This window comes from Linepithema humile, chromosome 5 (genome assembly GCF_040581485.1).
Source record: "Linepithema humile isolate Giens D197 chromosome 5, Lhum_UNIL_v1.0, whole genome shotgun sequence".
NCBI lineage: Eukaryota > Metazoa > Arthropoda > Insecta > Hymenoptera > Formicidae > Linepithema > Linepithema humile.
Genome location: NC_090132.1, coordinates 12,183,455 through 12,200,687, shown reverse-complemented (window position 1 = coordinate 12,200,687; position 17,233 = coordinate 12,183,455). Strand labels below are relative to the sequence as shown.

The window sequence follows — 17,233 nt, the reverse complement described above, 5'->3', positions numbered from 1 at the left end:
ATAAAAAATTTTTTTACTTAATGAGATAAATAACTAATAAAATTATTTTTCTATCACATACCTGTTTCTTAGAAGACAGTAAATTTAATTTGTCATTATTAATAAAACCTCTTATGAAGTGATCACATATGTGATTGCGAGAATTTCTTATTGAGGTGTTGATCGAAAGTCATCATGTTCTCAACTGTGAGTTAAAATGTGAAACCCAGAAGGCGTGTAAGCAAAAAGGATATAAGGGAGGGGGGAACACAAGGAGGAGTAACCAAATGTACAACCGGCAAGGAGAAAATTATTATTTTTCTACCTCTATAAAGTAGGCAATAAGTTGAGAATCGGAACATACGAATCAGAGAACAAATCAGTGTCACTTTGTTTATTTAATCCGTGTGACTGTCTTTTAATATTTATCATTTCAGTCTTTTAAAGTATGATTTTTTATTATCAACTATGCTAATTCCTTCCCAATTCATTTGGTGATTTAATTCTAACCGATGTTGTGAGATAACTAAAGGAGAAGTGCTTTTTTTAATGTCGTTTTTATGCTCTTCGATCCTAGTCTCCAACCTTCTTTTCGTCTGGCCTATGTATGTTGCCTCGCAATCTGCATAAGCAATTTTATACACCACACCACTGTGTAACATTTTTCCTAGATTGTCCTTATGTCTCTTTATAAAATATCTCAAATCAAAATCTCTTGCATATGACATCCTAAACCCATGCTTCTTAGTCATAGACGTGAATTTCTCAGATATGCCTTTGACGTATGGAATAAATAAATTTGATGCACATACCTCAACTCTTATTGTGAGCACAGATGTTTTTGGAAGTCGAGAATTTTAAGAAAATTAAACATTCAAAGGTTAGTTACAATATAAAAATTATGAAAAGCTGTCTTGGTCATTTCACACTTGTTAACTCGTCAATATTCGGAGACGGACAGGTCGGAACATAATATCAAATAGGGAAAAAGGAATAAGGAATAAGGAATAAGGGGGGGGGGGGGGAAGACGGTAGAAAAACGAAGGAGGAGGGGGTGTGGGAAAGGGAGGGGGGTGTTAGGGTTAATTATGTTAATGATATGAAAGAGGTACTAGCGGACAAGAATACATACGAAATTATGGAAAAAGACCCTACAAAAAAAGTGACGGAAAACTTAAGAGTCCTCCTGTCCAGATGGAAGGACAAGGATTTTATTGACAAAAACACATATAAAAGGTTATTGAAAACGGTGTTATTGAAACGATGTCCTATTGAGAGCTTATGGACTGCCAAAGATACACAAAATCGGATATTCAGAATTATTATTTCTCTCAGAATTATTATTTCTTCAATTAACAATTCCTTATACACGTTAGCCAATTTTCTAGATAATACATTACAAGATAGTCTACTTATGCCTAATAGTTTCTTAAAAAACAGTTACAAATTGATTCAAAAACTAAAGGATATACAGCGTGTGTCAAAAGTTCCGGGACGACTAAATAATTTGAAAAATACGTATCACAGAGGAAAATGACTTTGACAAAAGTTGTAGGGTTTTTCTTGGGCAATCTGATTGTGACCTTAGATTTGGCCTTGCCCGTGACTTTCAAGGTCATTTCAAGGTCAAATCGGATTTTTTAAATAAAAACCCCTATTTTTGATTTCAAAATCTAATAGCTGGTGTCAAGAGCTTTTTAAAACACTATAATGAACTTATTTTTTATTAAGTACTTTTTGAGTTATGAAGCTTGAAAGTTACAGCATTTTGACATAAAATACAAAATATCTTGTAAAACATTCAGTTTTCGGAAATCTTACCTTAATACTTTTATGCACAAAATAATGAGACGAATCAATTGGTATAAAAAAAACATATTGGTTTTAAAAAAAAGTATGCAGTTGCATGTTGCAAATTACATATTTTTTCTTGAAAGCAACTATGTGTTTTCTTTATACCAATTATTCGTCTCATTATTTTGTGCATAAAAGTATTAAGGTAAGATTTCCGAAAATTGAATGTTTTACAAGATATTTTGTATTTTATGTCAAAATGCTGTAACTTTCAAGCTTCATAACTCAAAAAGTACTTAATAAAAAATAACTTCATTATAGTGTTTTGAAAAGCTCTTGACACCAGCTATTAGATCTTGAAATCAAAAATAGGGGTTTTTATTTAAAAAATTCGATTTGACCTTAAAATGACCTTGAAAGTCACGAGCAAGGCCAAATCTAAGGTCACAATCAGATTGCCCAAGAAAAACCCTACAACTTTTGTCGAGGTCATTTTCCTCTGTGATACGTATTTTTCAAATTATTTAGTCGTCTCGGAACTTTTGACACACGCTGTATATGTATATTGTATATTCTATGTATACAGGGTGATTCAAAATAACCGTATGTCCTTAAAGGGGCATATTCCTGAGCGTATTCTGAGACAACTTTTCCTTTGGCAAAAGTTTGTGCAGAGCTTAATTTTCAAGTTATAAAAGAAAATAGTTAGCGTATCGTGAGTCGAGTACAAGAAACAAGCAGGGGCGTCGCAACTCTCCGTTACACGCGAGTGTTTACGTGAGGCGCCTGCTACAATCAGCTGACACTCACGATACACAAATACGTATACGCATCTCTCTTTCTCTCTTTCTCTCTCTCTCTTTCTCTCGCGATGAGACAGATCCATATCGAGTAAAAGTTTTTCCACTTTTTTATGATTCACGTTTCACGTTTTAAAACACAACACATTCACATACTCTGTTCACTCACTTCATCGATAAAACGAAGAATTTATTTAATGATCACTACTAATCACTTGATGCGTGAAAATTACTCGAAAAAAGAAACACGTGTTTTTCGAGTAATTGTGTATCGTGAGTGTCAGCTGATTGTAGCAGGCACCTCACGTAAACACCCGTGTATAGCGGTGAGTTGCGGCGCCCCTGCTTGTTTCTTGTACTCAACTCACGATACGCTAACTATTTTCTTTTATAATTTAAAAATTAAGCTTCGCACAAACTTTTGCCAAAGGAAAAGTTGTCTCAGAATACGCTCAGGAATATGTCCCTTTAAGGACATACGGTTATTTTGAATCACCCTGTATACAGAGAATGTGAAAAGTATATAAAGCGCATATCCTATGTATGTGAAATAATTACTACATGTATGTACATAGGATGTCCATAGTACATACATAGGTATATTCCAAAGATATGCAGTGTACATTCGTGGTATATACATGGGATATATTCCGAGGATGTGCAGTGTACGTTTGCAGTATGTACACGTACCGGCACGTATGGTGTCCCCAAGATCTATAGAGAGAAGGTTACCTCATGCGCAAAGAGGGACGAGCGGCAAGAGGAGCAAATGCAGAGAGGGGCGAGCGGCAAGTGGGGCAATGATGATCTCATCGGCAAACAGAAGCTATCTCAGACAGCTACTGTTTGTCGATGAGATCATCATGCTTTCCCTTTCCTTCATCGCCTCTCGCCATCAAGCTGTTTCTAGCTCCCCCCTTCCTTCATCGCTTCTCGCCATCAAGCTGTTTCTAGCTTCCCCCTTACTTCATCGTCCCTCGCCCTCAACCGGTTTTACTGAGATAACCTTCTCTATAGATCTTGTGGTGTCCCTCGCCGGCAACGGTATATGTGTATGAAACAACCATAGATATATTACATATAGATAGAGCTTTGTACACAGATATCTATATTATAACTAGATCGCTAACTTGCTTTAAATACATAGCCCCAAAATCTATGTACTAAACTTTCGCGCATGCGTAACATTGGTAGACAGCGTAAACAGTAATCATTGGTTGATGTTATGTATAATCTGTACACATATAAGTATGAAACTTGTATATATAATATTATAATAAAATTTTGAAGTAATATGCAACTTTTCTCATCTTTTAAGTAAAAAATTAGCTCCTAAAAATAAAATAATGTAAAAAATATTCTTAAAATATGCAGTATATTGAAAAACAGACAAAATCAAAAATGTTTATAGTAAAGATATATAATTTTTAAGATCAAAAGTTAAATATTTAAAACAATTATTTTAGCTATATTTAGTTAGCAATGTTTACACAATTATAAAGTAATAATGCAATTTTGAAAGAAATTTAATAAAGATTTAATATCTTTATGTAAAAAAAAAACATTTGTTAAAAAAAAACAATATATATTTTAATAAAAAATAAATAAATAAATATACATATATATATATATATATATATATATATTAGTATACACACACAAATATAGCAAACTTATTTAACAGTAGGCACACAAGACAGGATATAGGTATAATATATTGAACAGGATATATGTTATGTATAACATTCATCTCTAATTATATAATAAACTCTAGGTATAATTAAGATAAAAAATATTATTTCCTTTTCCTTTTTATGTTTTTATTTATATATATTGTAAATACATATTATTCTCTATAAAATAATATTTGTTTTGTTAATTGGTGCCTTTTTCGGATAGGTTTTAGGACTTCTTGTAAATAAAACTTAGAATATGTATGCAGTCTTATTTTAATGTATCTAGAACTAATTGCAATTATAAGTCTAATTTTATACGGCATATCAAAAATGCCAACATTATCGCATTCTAAGTTTGGAAATATAGAAGAATCAAGAGCTAAATTGTTTTTAACTCTATTTATAACAATGTAATCTAATCTTTGTACAGATAATTCAGAATAACCATCAGTTACAATATTTAATTGTTTTTCCGTCTCTATGCAGATTTTATAAACAGAATTAGATGGCTTAATTAAACCACCGTTATCCGAAAAATCTAAAAATTTTGCAAATGTTGAACAATGAACATAACTATTTGCATAATTATGTTCATTATTCAAACTTCTTAGCTGAAGAGCACATGTATAACAATCAATATTTAATTTTTTTACTATATATCCGCTTAAGTAGTACATGATATATTCATTTAATTTTTTCATTGATGGAGGTAAAGATATCGCACCACTATGAATATATTCATCGTCGCTTTCATAGTTATTATTAAAATCATTAAGTATAGATTGTTTCCTTTTTTTCCAACGAAATTCAAATATAGAATCAGATAAATCTGTATCAAGCTTAATACAGTTTGCATTTGTAGAGTGTCTAATATCATTGCGAAGCAATAATTGTCGCATAGCATTTTTGAACTGAAACACATTAGGATTGTTATTATGACCATGACGACTTCTTATTTTCGAAAAAAATATTTCAACATGATCCTGCGAAAAATTATAAGTTAATAAATATTTATATGATTTATTTTTTTTAAATAAATCTTCAGCCACATCTAAGACTGATTTAGCAGATATAGCAAAACCATAAATGAAAGTTTTTCTACCTGTGTTATACAAAGGTTTTCCCTCTTTATTTTGTAATGAAAATAAATACGTTATATATTCTTGAACCATATTTTTTAAGTATGGTATATTACTCTCAAAAATTGGCTTTTTATATCCTTTACCGAAAGGATTTCTGGAGTTTAAAAAATCAAACATGTTATCAATAATTCTAATAAATTTGATTGTACCATTACTATCTTTAAACTGATCAAAATTTTCTTCTTTTAGAAACTGAATTGCATTTGCTACAGATGAACTTAGAGTGTGAGCGGCGTATTTTACCTTCATCTTATTTTGTTTCCAATATACACATTGGCTATTTAACCGATTTTTAAGTCTAAAAGTTAATTTATTTTGAATAGAATGTAATTCAGTTATATGTTGCCATTTGATTAAATCTCCATTTTCAATTTTAAATTCTTTATAATCGGCGATAGCGTTTCGTGCTAACTTTAGCATATGGCATGGATCCAGTAGCACTCGTATATTATGCTTCATTGTAACATGAGGAAAGAAATTTTGTATATTTTCGTAATATTTATCAAAAATATTTGCGCCTAAAAGTTTAAAAGCATTACAATTGCTACTATCGCCATCAGCAATAACTGCTCGTATTTTTAAACCTGCTTCTGCAGTTAATATAAGAGCAGTTTTTATTAATTCAGCTAATGTCATTGCAGACATAGAATGTTTAAAAAAATAAGCGATAGGCCACTTCCAGATACCTTTTAGAGAAACTAGCATAAATACGAGTGCTTCTGTAGCTTCTGTATCTTTATTTTCTAAATTAATACTATTACCATAGTCACAAAAACCGATATATTTATGTTCTTTTTCGCTCCATAATAGTTGTTCTCGTATTGCCATGCCGTCGAATATAAGACAGCAATCCTTCTCATCATTATTTAAATCTTTTAAGGCACGCAAAATTTATAACTGAAAACCTGGTTCAGTATCAATAACAGAAGTCCAATTTCTTATAGCAGATGCATGAGGCAATTTAAATATTGTCCTGTAAAAATATAAATATTAATAAAATAAGTTAAAAATGTCGTAAAAAAATTAAAAAAGACAAAATTCTGAGTAAGTGCAAACATTTACTTTTTTAAAATTGTCATGATAGTCTTTTTTTAAACATGCAACTGCAATTTTAACAATAATTATAGCAATTAAAACTCAAAACGCATGTCACACACACATAAGTACATTTTAATAAATGTATAGGATAAAGATGTGTTTTAGTATTTTTATTAAAGTCATGCAGAAATTTTTTATTAGTGATGTTTTATTGCATTAGAAAAATGTTATAAACTCATGCTTTCATAAAACTTTATAAAAAAGCAATTTGTTTACTTATTAAAAGTATTTCTAATGTTTGCTTTTTATTATTTGTTTAATGTATCTTAAATAATTACCAGTAAACCAATTAAAAGGCTTATTTTTAAAACATCTGCAAGTCAAATTTGTTAAAAAAATTATATTGATAAAAGAGTTAATGTAACAAAATATTTATACTTACTGAGAATGTTAGTTATATGAAATAAGCTGCACTTTCTTATTCAATTTCAAGATACAAATTTATACTTTACGTTAATTATAAATTTTAGTGCTGGCAGTGAATAACAAAATGCAGCAGGAATACAAATATAAAACAGGCAAACAAGCACTAACCTACAATACTCATAAGCTTTAGGAGAATGGTAATGCATGGTAACAGCAAACCGTTTTACCTCATCAGAATAACGTCGGCCTTCAGAAGATTTATCCTTATTTTTTTTTTCATTTTCTAACAATGGAACAAGTACTTCACCAAACTCATTACTTAATTTAAAAGCATCATCTTTTGTTAAAATATTTTTGTCTTTTAATATTTTAAATAATGTTTTTAAATTTTTAATATTTGTCTCTTTACGTTGTACACTTTTAGTTAAAGCTTTATTTTTTTTCCTTTGAAGTTCTATGTTTTTTTTTAATTCAGCTTTGTTTTTATTAATAATTATATGAAACATGTTTGCTTGTTGTTCTAATCGTTTTTCTTGTGATATTTCTAAATCTGTTATATTCTGTTGTAACATTTTATTTTGTACTTTTAACTTCTCACAATTTATACCTGTAATATATTAAAAATAATTAAATAATTATAAAATGTATAATTTTAATACATAATAAATAATAACTATTACAAAATTGTTTTAAAATTACAAAAAATTTGTACATACATTTTGATATCACAGAAGAAACACTTTGTTCCTTATCAATAAGCATATCGTTTTGATTAATTTCTTCTTTATTATTTTGACTGTTTGTTGCTGTTTGTTCCTCATCAATGAGCATATTGTTCTGATTAATTTCTTCTTTATTATTTTGACTGTTTGTTGTTGTTTGTTCCTCATCAATGAACATATCATTCTGATTAGTCACTACTCTTTCTTTATCATTTTGATTGTTTGTCGTTGTTCGTTCTTCATTAATAATAGGCAGGTCTTTATTATTATCTATAATAAATATTTATATTATTTTGTTTATTACTGAATGTAATGTATGCTTAGTATACTTAATAATAAATAAAAAATTTTAATACATAAAATAATGTTACTCACTTTCGTTAATTTCATCTGCTTTAGCTAACAATTGGACAATATTTTTATGTACATGTTGAGTTGGGAATGTATCAGGTTTTAAAAATTTTTTGCCAACATGCTTTGTATGATTAAAATAATCATTATTTGTGAAATGTAAACTACATATTCTTGCATTTGGAAAAGAAACTAAATCCTCTCTTCCAGCAGCCGCAATCCAATAATGGAAATATTTTTCATTTGACGATGGAAATCTAAAATTATATTATTAGAACACATTTAATTTCTAAAAGTAAATAGTATGAAAAGTTTTGGCCAAAAAATATTGTACATTTATATTATTAATGTTATAAAACAAATAAATCTTAACTTAAATATTAAAAATTATATAAATACTCTCTACAATACTAAAAATAATAAAAACTTTGGTTATTTAAATTAAACTCTTTAATTAATCTAAAAGATTAATACTGTTACGTCCTGATAGATGTAGAATTTTTTTCGTTGGGCTCGGCGATCGGCGTAAACGGGTCTGACCGCACGAGCCGAGCGGCGCGTTTAGGACTTGCGACGGGTCAGCGACTGGAAGAGTCGTCTTTACTCCGTCAACAAGTCAACCGCTCGTGGTTCTCTTTTTGGGTCAAGGAATTGAATCCCTATTACCCGGGGCGGAACCTTTGTGCGCAATTTGAGAGGGAAGGTGGAGGGGGTGACAAACGAGGAGAGTGTGGTTAAATAAAAAAAAGAACAAAGTTTAATTTACTAAAGACAACATTTTAATTCAATTAAATTTATAATTACGATACAAAACTCAACTCTTATTCACACGTGTTTTATATTTCTATTAGTGTATTTTTCACAAGTGTGTGTGTGTGTGTGTGTGTGTTATTCCTCAGGGGAGAGGACTAAGTTTAGGAAATCAAACCCTGTGAATTCAGGGTTTGGAAGATGGGGAGGAGCCGCGACGTATTCGATGGTAGTGGCTTCGGAGTTGACGGATATGTTGTCGAACTCCGGATCGTTTCGTGGAAATTCCTCCAGTTGAGCCTCTACTGGAGGAGGATGGAAGCGAACAGGCGAAGGGGGTCTGTACTCCAGGAACTCTTCAAGAGACGGAGAGATAGACCTAGGAGAAGGAAGTAGAGGAAAGTCGAACACGGGAAAGGGTTGAGGAGGTGGTTGAGGAAATTCCTGAGGAATCGGTGGTAATGGAGGAGGTTGGTCTGTTTGCGTGTGAGTGCTTGTACGGGCGTTATTAAATGGGGTGTGTCGCCTAATTCTAATGAGTCTTACGGTGACCCTCGCAGCGTATCTAACGTATGGCGGGAGGAATATAGCTAAACAGAGAGCAAATGCCGAGAGATCCGAGCGGTTCCGACGATTGTTGGGTCGCGGCGAATGTTTAGTTCTCACTGACAAATAACACAAAAAAGATTTTTAACCGAAATAGGGACGGATTACATAAAAAGAAATAAGAGAATACTAAAGAGAGGAGAAAAAAAAAACAAATGAACTAACTTACTCGTTGTAGGATAGTTTCAAGTCGGGTTGACTATGTTCGGTGGTTCTGAGCAGGCGCCCCTTTGAGGGAAGGCGTTATATGAGCGTCGGACCCCTTTTTTTTGTAAACGCGTGGGCACCCTGCTGCGGGATGGTGTCGTCAGGGTGATGGGCCTTCTACTTGAGATGCACCACGAGACGATCGCGACAAGGTATCAACTGACTTTACTCTTTGATTTGCGCCCCCGAACTACTCGAAAAACTGTTTGAGCTAAACGGAATAACTGCGCAAAACTGCTTGAAAAACTGTGTGTGATTGTGTCCGGAGCCACCAGAACACGGGTTTTTATACTTTTTCTTTGGGGTAGATCCCTTTGGAAAATCTTAGGTTTTTGGAGCGGGGATCGAATAGGAATTAGTCTTGCGAGAAAATTTTTAATGTGGGGAGGATGGCGTCATTTTTAGCTAATAGGATTGGGTTTAGATGATTAGGTTACTTGAAATGAGATAGGAAGAAAGAGGCCCTAACGAATAAGGAATAGCGTCGTTTCGGGTCCATATATGATGGGGGTAGGTTTTTGAGGTGGCGTAACCCGGTTGGTGTTAATTAGTATAGGTGGGGTGCATCTCAGTGTCTTAAGATCTGGGTGGGCGTAGTCTTTAGACCATACGATGGAATGATGGGTGGTCTATAGAAGTGCTTGCCCCGATTCTCGGCTTTCGGATTGGGTGGTTAAGAATCGGTATATAAGTTCGCAAAGCCTTGGGTCACTGATCTAATAAATTTGACAGTTTACGACTGTCGCGTGCCCTTGGTGTCGCGTGGAGAGTGCGACTAATGCATCTCGGTTTCCCAGACCTACTAAACACGTGCGCCGTATCAGGTGTCGCGCCTTCTCGGCATGCGACTGCGGTCATTCCCCGATCGTTACTCGGTAAAACCCTATCTACTAGCTAGAGTTCCCGTAGGTGGAATCCAAGAGTATGACTAGTTGGTGCCAGTTTTTTCTTTTTATCTCTTACTCTAACCGTCTGGAGTCGGTTAAGGACTCCAGCTACCGCGAAGTTTTGACTTTTACGGTTTTTCTGGCGACGATAGGCACGCTGAGCGGCCAAGGTATTTTGAAATATCCATGCTATTTTTCTCCGTGAGAAGATTCGAGCTCCTGGTGTCTCATGAGAAAAACAGCTCTGGCGTTATAATATTTCTTAAGAGTTTTGTTGGTTCCGCGTTTACTAGGTCTGGTATTTAATGAAAAGAAAAGAATCGTGTAGTCTGATCAGGACGTAACAATACTTACCTATGAAATGTTATACGTGAATGTTTTTTCCAAGAACTTTTGCATCCTTTCACACTACAAACTGTAGGCATTTCGTACAAATTAAAATCTGTCTAAAATTTATAACCTGTTTATAATAACTAACCTCACACGAGTAATAGTCAACAGTCATGCGCCATACTACTTTTCTACCAACGTTACGCATGCGCGACCATCGTATTACATGGTTTTCGGGAACCAATTTTATGTACAACATCAATGGAAGTTAGCGATCTAGTTATAATATAGATATTTGTGGCTTTGTACCATTTTTGCTACAGTGCAACACGTGCCAAGATAAATGACGGATTTTCCTTCTTCGCGCATGCGCATTCGTATATTTATGTCGGCGGACGCGCATCGTTTAAAAGAAGATTTGGAATTGGCATAAAAATTGTAGGAAATTTAAAATTAACAAATGCGATAAATTAAATGTGTTGCAATCTTTATTAGTGTATTATAGAATTAATCAAATAAAATAATCAAACACAAATAAAAACTTATATATATGTATATATATATATATGTAAGTATGTTTTCAGTTATTATACAAAAACATATTAAAGTCCTTATTAAGTTTTATAACATTTTTTTTATAAAATATAATACTTATTAAATCTTTTTTATAAAATTATTTCATAAACTATATATTCTCAAACAACGTAAAGTAAACTTTCATTGATTTTTGAAAAGGACCAGTTTTGTATTTTGACTTCTAACTCGTTCTTTGTGAAATGATTCATTTAAATTTTTTATGTCATGACAAATTCTAATAGTAATGTATTTCTTGATGATATTTTTAATCAATATATCCTTATGATTATTTATGGGTTCCTGATCATAAACATGTTTATCAAGAGAATTTAATACATTAGAATTCAAATTTCTCTCTATATCGATTGAATGCTGTAAAAAATTTGTTGTTAATAAAGTTTTTTTAATTTTACATAGTCTAATCTGTTTTTCAGTTTCATGACAAATTTCTAGTACTGAATCTGATGAGATTTTTAAACCACCTGTATTCTTTTTTGTTAATAATTTAGATTTATTCTCAATTCCAAAAAGAGAAATGTAGCATTCATTACAATCAATTGTCTTCGAAAGTGAATGAACTACAAATCCTGCAATGTATGCTATTATATCTATAGTATAGAATGATAAATTATTGTATAAGGAAACAGTTTGATAATAGTCATGATCTTGTAGCATGTTAATGTTAGTATAGTATAACTCTTTTGAAGTATCATGTTTTTTAGATGATGAACAATATAACACTAGTACAATCTAATGGCCAACAATTAGCTCCTCTTTTAACAGAGAAAACTATATTTATACGCAAACGTTTATAGCTAGCAATTAACATTCTAACAGATGGATTGTTGTTCCATCCTCCCCTGCTGCGTAATGCGCTGAAAAACATTTCCAAGTGGTCTTGGGAAAATTTATAAGTTAAGAGGTAAGGTAAACTCAGCGATTCTATTAAATCTTGACATAGACCAGTAAATGATTAAATACACACTAAGAAGCCTTGAAAACCTCTTTTATTTAGTGAAGATAAAATTGGTATAGTAGAACATGACTGATTATCTTCACAATTGTTCTCTTTATTTATTTCATACGTAACACTTTTTTCTATTTTTAAATCATTAATGTATTTTTTAGCTTTATTAAATAGTTCTTTAAAATTTTCAATAGTCTTAGGTGACAACGGTGCTTTAAAATTTGAACCGAAAAGATTTCTGCTATTAAATGCATCGAAAAGACTATCTGCCATTCTTATAAACTTTACAGTAGCTTCGCTGTTTTTAAATATAGGAATCTGCAAGTCATGATTGAGAAAATCTAATGCATCAGCTACACTTTTGCTTAGAGTTTGGGCTGCAAGAGCGACTTTCATTTTCTCTTTGTGAAATTGTATATGCCTCTTTGTTATTTTATTTGCAGCAAGAAACCCTTCATTTAACTGGAATTTGTGTAAGTTTTCTGTATATTTAAATTTAATAATTCCACCTTCAGAATCATATAATATTTTAGAGCCAAAGGTATTTCTCCAAAGTTTCAACATATGGCAGGCGTCTAATAAAATATACACTGAATGCTTCTCTATAAGATGAATAAACCAAAGCTGAAAATTTGTTTTTAATGGATCCATATTTGCTCCTAAGTATCTTGCAGTTGCTATATTTGTATTATTGCCATCAAATGTTAAGGAGACAATTATAGCACCACTTTCATGAACACAGTTAAGGCAATGATTGACTAAATTTGCTTTTTGTACAGCATCCATAGACTTGATAAGAAAATATCCTATAGGTAGTTTCCATGAGCCATTGATACAAACAAGCATAAAAAACCACGCTTGAGTAGCTAAAGCCATTCCATCATATTTACGATCACTGCCGTTATCTGCATATCCAACTATATCATTACCTACTTTTTCAAGTCCTGGCCGTATTACGATTTTGTTTATTACCAAGTTACAAAATACTTTTTTTTTGTTTCTCTTCTGCTTTAACTTTTTCTTTTAAAGTTTCAAGAGCTTCTTTAGTAAAACCAGATTTTCCATCGATACTCTGAAACCACTTAGTGTCTTTTCATGAGGTAAACAATTTGAAAAAGTTTCTCTTACAAATTTATATGCAGATGGAGATAAAAAATGTAAGGTTAATGCAAATTTTCTTAAGGTAGGACAAAATTTTTGTCTTGATTTTTTAGTTAAAGCTCTATTGATTATAGCAACTACTGGGCCAGAAAAGTTATTCTGTAAGAAGTTCACAAAAAATAGGATAAAGAATTAAAAAATATTAAAGTTGTAGCAAATTTAAGAATATAGGAGACTCTTTATAGAAAAAAAAAATAAAAAAATCTGAAAAAATACGATCAAATAACATTACATACCTTATAGAAATCTACATCTATCAAAGAAAATTTATTTCGTATTTTTTTCAGATTTTTTATTTTTTTCCTAAAGGTTTCCTTACATTCTTAATAAAATACAAAATAAGAAAATAAGATTGATCATTGATATTAAATGTATGGATAAAGAGAGAGATAGAATTAGTAAATTTAATATTTAATATTAAGATTTAATTGAGAAGATTGGTATTAAAGATATTTGTATTTATTCAATATTAATTAAATACTACAAAAAAATCAAAATAATATTAATTAGTAAAAGTATTAACCAATTTTTATGATCTACACTTTATTTATAAAAAATATCCAAAGATACATAATATTAATAACCTTATAAATGCCAGTGATCAATTCAGAATAACTACTGCTAAATTGGAATAAACTTTACCTGTATTATATCAGATAGTTCTGGAGATAAGTATCTATCTCTTTCTAATTTATATAACAGAGAAGTCAACTCAATATTTTTTTTAATAATCTTCTGCGCTTTTCATTGGCAATTTTTAAGCGTTTTCTGTTGTTTTCTAAAAGTCGCTTTACTGTATTCAAGGATTTTTTTTTTTTTTTTTTGATGTAGTGAAGTCATTTTCTGTTAAATCTCCAAAGTAATATTTTCTTATTTGTGGTGTCTTTGGTGGAGTTTTTGGTAAAGTTCCGTGAACAATAGAGTCTTCATTAACATTCCTGTAAAATAAGTGATAAGTCATATAAATAAAAATATACAAAATAGTAAAAAACTCTGTACTTACTTGTTTATTTCATCCACTACAGTTGTTTCAAAAATAGATGGAACAGAATTTTGTTGCAATTGCCCAAATTTAAAACATGATAGATCAAAATAAGTAGTACATAATACAGCACTAGTATAAACAGTAAACTTCTTCACTTTTTTTGAAGAACAATATAATTCATTTACAGTATTAACCTAGTCTTCCCACTTCTTTGAAGTAACTGGATTGCGTGGAAACCTATGGATAACAAAATTATATCTTCGCTATTTACAGAAACTAAAGAAAAGAAAAATTTAACTAGCAATTAGAATACAAAAATTAATAAAATAGGGTAACAGAATATAAATAACAAAACAATAATTTATTTATATAGAAAATAAGTAAAAATATAATTAAAAAATTAAATAAAAACGGATAATATATATCTTGACAATTCTTACTTATGCAATGTTATACCTTTTTTCATCTTTCCATTCTTTATTTTATTGGGACAATTTTTTACAACACACCATTTAGTCATATTTATTATTTATGCAAACACTTCAAAAATATTTTTTTTTTTATTGAAGAATACAGCACTTTTACATAAAATTAGGTTATATCCTTGGCTATCATGGATAAACAAAAGATAAATGCGCGATTGCACATGCGCGAGGGAGGAAAAGATAATTTTATCTTGGCACGCAGTAAGATTCACAAAGCTCTATCTATATGTAATATACCTATGGGAACAACCGAAGGCGTCACACACATTCACACAAACGCGTAATTGACGTGTCGCTTGAAGCGAGGAGCACAGCGAGCAGCAAGGGGAATAGTAGTGGGGAATATTTTCATCTTGCATCCTTAGCGCAAATCGGACGATCGAGAGATCGGACGATATTTGAACATTTATTGGAGACAGTATGTTCTAGCGACTTATCCTGTTCCATTATTACTAATTTTGCTTATAATAAAGAAGTTATTAATTACGCAATCATAAATGAATCAATAATTAATCAGGACGAGCGTGTATTTTTGTTACAGAAGCAAACATGTCTTATATTCGTATAATTAAACATTTTAATACAAATTTCTATTCTTCATTAAATTAAGCCTCTTTATATGATATAATAATTAATAAAATGAATGCCGGTGGTCGGTACACGCGGCTCAGCTACGTTTCTTAAAGGAAAGAAAGAAAAGCACGACACATAGGTGTTAGAGCGAACGAGACATCGATAAGGACACCGAGCTGCTCTAACTGTCTCGCTCGCACTTCCTTTATTAGACGGTCGCATGAGGAAGACAGCTATAGGGACACCACTAACTTGACATCACGTCTTGCAATGCTTTCTCTCTCGATCGTCCGATTTGCGCTAAGGATGCAAGATAAAAATATCCCCTACTACTATTCCCCTTGCTGCTCACTGTGCTCCTCGCTTCAAGCGACACGTCAATTACGCGTTTGTGTGAATGCGTGTGACGCCTTCGGTTGTTTCATACACGTATACCGTTGCCGGCGAGCGACACCATACGTGCCGGTACGTGTACATAGGATATATTCCGAGGATGTGCAATACACATTCGTGGCATGTACATGAGGTACATTCTATGTATGTACAGGGTGTTGCATATACATATTGGGCAGTACGACGGGTTGCGCGGCATACTTTGCAGGGATAGGCGCGGTCCAGTGGGTAATGACAGCATATATACGTAGCATCATAACTTATTAATTGAATTGATTTTTACTAATTTTGAGTTTACAGCGTTTCAATTATAACGGACTTGAATAATCGTTGCGATTATTACTAGAGAAGCTAAAACACATTAAAGATAAAAAATTAACAAATATGATACAACAAAATTTCTTTCTTTACCGCTTTACTTTTCGCGCGTGTTAGCGTTGTAAATTTTGATAGAGCGGTAAAGAAAGAAATTTTGTTGTATCATATTTGTGTCTTTCAACGTGTTAACTTTCTAAAATTTAATTTTTTATCTTTAATGTGTTTTAGCTTCTCTAGTAATAATCGCAACGATTATTCAAGTCCGTCATAATTGAAACGCTGTAAATTCAAAATTAGTAAAAATGCGCGCAATCAATTTGATCAATAAGTTATGATGGTACGTATACCATATATGCTGTCATTACCCATTGAACTGCGCCTATCTCTGCAAAGTATGCCGCGCAACCCGTCGTACTGCCCAATATGTATATGCAACACTCTGTACATAGTATATACAGTACGTTTTTTAATAATAAATAATTTTCATTCATTCGGATATTTATCTATCCAATTTTTGAACAATCAGTTTATCTAAATTCCCTGTGTTGGGATTTAGATATTAAAGAACAGGTCTTTTCCGATAGGAAAAGTTATTACATCTTCAAATTGAAGACTTCAATATTATTACCCGCCTTTTGCAAGTTTTATATAGTTTTCATGATTAAAATTTAAATACGAAATAGATAACGTATAATGCGTCACATAACGGCAAGCGAACGAACTAATGACTGATTCTATGTATATCCATACGATATCTTATGTATATCCATAAATGTATTAGGGGTACAAATAAGTTTTAAACCGTTTTTTTGAAAATTTAAGATTTTTTTGCAGAAATTTAATAATACATTTAAGTATCAAAATATTTTCCGTTATTATCTATGACTTTGCGCCATCTTTCGAGCAGGTTACGAATTCCGGCAGTGAAGAAAATTTCGTCTTTTGATTTAATAAAGTCGTCGACCCATTTTCGCACTTCTTCAATATTCCGGAAGCGTACTTCAGACAATGCGTTTTGCATCGACCGGAACAAGTGATAATCACTTGGCGCTATATCTGGCGAATAG

The 17,233-nt window shown here is 31.8% G+C and overlaps 1 protein-coding gene and 1 long non-coding RNA gene across 3 annotated transcripts in view; one reads left to right on the top strand and one right to left on the bottom strand.

Moving 5' to 3' along the window:
* LOC136999858 (odorant receptor 10-like) overlaps positions 1–17,233 on the top strand; it is a 233,579-nt gene that overhangs the window by 54,393 nt on the left and 161,953 nt on the right. The gene's annotated exons all lie outside the window — the stretch shown is intronic.
* LOC136999941 (uncharacterized) lies at positions 6,976–8,165 on the bottom strand. Of its 2 annotated transcripts, XR_010890250.1 has the most exons (3): positions 7,953–8,119; positions 7,572–7,847; positions 6,976–7,462 (listed from the first exon to the last, which is right to left on the bottom strand). It is a non-coding gene; the product is annotated as an uncharacterized lncRNA (long non-coding RNA). The 2 variants fall into 2 exon arrangements; XR_010890249.1 differs by lacking the exon at positions 6,976–7,462 and having other exon boundaries at positions 7,953–8,165.